Source organism: Vidua macroura, chromosome 18 (assembly GCF_024509145.1).
Source record: "Vidua macroura isolate BioBank_ID:100142 chromosome 18, ASM2450914v1, whole genome shotgun sequence".
In the NCBI taxonomy this organism is placed as follows: Eukaryota; Metazoa; Chordata; class Aves; order Passeriformes; family Viduidae; genus Vidua; species Vidua macroura.
The window spans coordinates 11,260,708-11,263,873 of record NC_071588.1 but is presented as its reverse complement, the minus strand read 5'-3'; the positions used below and the strand labels follow the sequence as shown (position 1 = coordinate 11,263,873).

The 3,166-nt window shown below is 43.2% G+C and overlaps 1 long non-coding RNA gene across 2 annotated transcripts; it reads right to left on the bottom strand.

The window, feature by feature from the left end:
* Positions 1-1,349: 1,349 nt before the first annotated feature.
* On the bottom strand, positions 1,350-2,857 carry LOC128816142 (uncharacterized). 2 transcript variants are annotated; one of them, XR_008439802.1, is made up of 3 exons: positions 2,389-2,857; positions 2,194-2,254; positions 1,350-1,425 (listed from the first exon to the last, which is right to left on the bottom strand). It is a non-coding gene; the product is annotated as an uncharacterized LOC128816142 (long non-coding RNA). The 2 variants fall into 2 exon arrangements; XR_008439803.1 differs by having other exon boundaries at positions 1,362-1,425; positions 2,197-2,254.
* Positions 2,858-3,166: the final 309 nt, after the last annotated feature.

The window sequence follows — 3,166 nt, the reverse complement described above, 5'->3', positions numbered from 1 at the left end:
AAGCTTCTGGAAGATAACAAGGGGGGTTTAGACATCAACGAGGATAAACCAAGATTTAAGAAAACAATCAGAGGATGGTATGCAAAGGAGAAAGGGTTGTCCCTTTCCTACCCACAGACAGAAAATACCCATGCATTTTCTGCTCTGTTCTTATCAGACACAGAAAGAAATGTAAACCTCAGCTTTAAAAAGAAATAGTACTTCTGCTGTTTCAAAAGGCACCCAAATGCCTTTGGGAGACCGGCAAGACTTACACCTAACTTACAAAAAAGATACCTAAAGCTAAGTGAATTATCCAAACTACTGATCATGTATCTCTACAAAATACAGAAGGGTCCTTCTTATCTTTTTTTTTTTTTTTTTTCACCTGATAATGGCTTATCTACTGAGTAATTTTAAACAAAAAGTAATCCTATGCCTCCCTAAGAATTCAGAATAGAGCTGGGACACTGTTGACTGTCTTGATTCTCTTCATTCCATTCCAGCCCAGCAATCTCATCCAAACTACTTTATTCCCCTATTCTCTAATCTTAACCTGAAGGATTACTACTTCTTAATTACTCTACAGCAGTTATTAACAGCATTAATTCTGTAGCAGAGAAAAAATACATTTATTTATATATTATATATGACAGAAAAAATACATTTATTTATGTATTATATATAAGCAGAAGTGTCTGATGATATATAAAATATTGTTAATATGGTTTCATCTTTTCTGTTCAGGAAAGAATTAACTGTTCCAAAACTTCTGGAGGAACAGAGTCTTTATCCTACTTTTCTTTTCCTTCTTCATCTTACAGATTTCCCTGGTGCTTTGTCTACTTCATGTATTTTTGCAGATGCATTTACCAGATTTCTTTTGTTGCCTTATGTACCCTTCCCTAGTGATTCAGTCATCATTCCCCACCTGCTTCTTTCACACTCACGTATTGCACATCCCTTGAGTTTCACAAGTTCCCTCTCTAGATCTGCAACATTTGTTGAGGTGTTGTTTCCCACTGATCTGATCACAGAAGGAGTTACACAGAACCACAGGATGGTTTGGGTTGGAAGGGACCTTAAAGCTCATCCTGTTCCACCCCTTCCACTAAATCAGGTTGCTCCAAGCCCCATCCAGCCTGAGGCATTCCTCATTTCTTCCTGCACTACCTGGAACTGAGGCTAGACAGAGTTAAAGGAATAAAGCAGGTATTTATTAAAGGCCTTCAAAGGATACACCTTGGGCAGTACAAGAGCCCGGCCGTGGCTCTACCGAAGACAGACCCAAGATGGACAACCAGTCATGAGTTTTCATAGTCCATTTCCATGTTGGGGTTAATTGTCCAATTACAATTTCAGCAATCCTCCCAGATTGCTCTCCTCAATTCGCTGTTGTTTACACATTTTGGGCCCAAAGTTGCAATGGTGTCCTTGGTTCTCAGGCTGGAAAAGGATTGTTTTGTCTAACTAAACTGTGAAGAGAAGTTGCTAACACTTTATATGACGTTCAGAGTTACACTCTAAGGCAGTACAGAATCTGGAAATTATGAAAGCTAAAACTTAAAGCATCACCTGACCAAACGTTCTCAAGCCCCAAGACCTCCATTCTTTCATTTTCTTGGAGGAGCTGTGGTACTAATCCCCTCTTTGACTTAGCCCAGCTGCACAGGCCTAGCACAGCTCAGTACCCCTAGGAAGTAAGTTTTATCCCTCCCTGAGTGCATCTTACCAGATGTTAAAAAACACATAAATGTAATAACAAGACACATGATAATTAATTTTAAAATAGTTACATGTCCACATATTTACTTTTAATTCCAAGGAGAAAGATTAGATCAGGACAGGTTATTAATGAGTTTAGCCCTGTGACAATTATTTTATGCTATAAACAAGCATGTTACATTTAACTGCACCTTAACCTCTGAATCACTTCTCAGTCAGTTCTGGGGAAACTTGTCTGTCAGGCCCACCAGTTACACATCAAAGCTAATGGTTCTTGCAAGGTTTGTACCAAAGCACCTAACAGCATCAAATCCCATCTTCTTTGAGGTTTTACTTCCTGCCAATCGTACCATTATGTACAGGATATGTACAGTCAGCTAATAATATTACTGTTTCATGAGGTCTGTATCTGGATTTGCCCTCAAATTTTACATATTTAACAATGAAAGGCTTTCCTGTACACGTTTAAGATATTTATACAGATACTACTACCTATGGTGATGTGAAAAAAGGCAGAATCACATGAAGGTATTGTAAACTTCATTTAGGCCTGGCCAGGAAAATAAACAAACATAAATCAGGAATTTAAATTAAATTAGTCAGCTTGCCTGAGGACCATGTCTTAAAGCATTAAGGATGTGGAAACACAGCCAGGACTCTTGAATTCTTTTCCTACTGATTCACCATATGAAACTACCCCTCTGCCACCATCAGAGAAAGGTAATTAGCTACTTCCCAGCAGTGTAGCATTTATTCATCTAGGGATGCATCTAAGAGAGTGGAAAACCAAATAACCTCTATAAAATTCACTCTGGGCAACAAGCAGCCAGGCAACATCCAGGCAAAGGACACCAGAGGAGGAATAGGTGTTACTGCACTACCCCGCCAGACACCTCACTTGGAGGAACAGCATCGTGTCCATCCCATGTCGTGTGTCCTCTCCCTAAAATCCCCGCCTTAATATTCCTGGTGGTCCCACACCTGGGGCAAACAACTTACCTGTCAATCGCATTGCTGAAAAGCAGCTGAACCCCACCTGCCTCATCCTGAACTCCCAGCAGCAGCGCCCTCCTCCCGCTGGGCACAGCCCACAGCCCCTTCGCGGAGCAGCTCCATCCCCATAGCACAAACCCTCAGGAACCACCACCCTGTCCCAGCTCTACATCCCCTGGGGAATGTCCCCACATCCCGTCTTCTCAGGGCCAGCCCTATCCCCACTCCACATCGCCTCAGCGACGGCCCCTTTTTCCCCTGCACCAAGAGAACAGTCCTCCTCACAGATAAACCCCGCCTCTGAAGAACAGCCTCGCACCCGTACCCCCATTCCGGGTCTCCCTCAGGAATGAACCCCTCCCTACACAGCGTATTCCCTCAGGAAAAGCGCCCCCTCACACACGCCACGCCCGCGAGCGCCCGCTCCCCTCACGGGCGCGGCCCCGCCCCTGGCCCCGCCCCCCGTGCT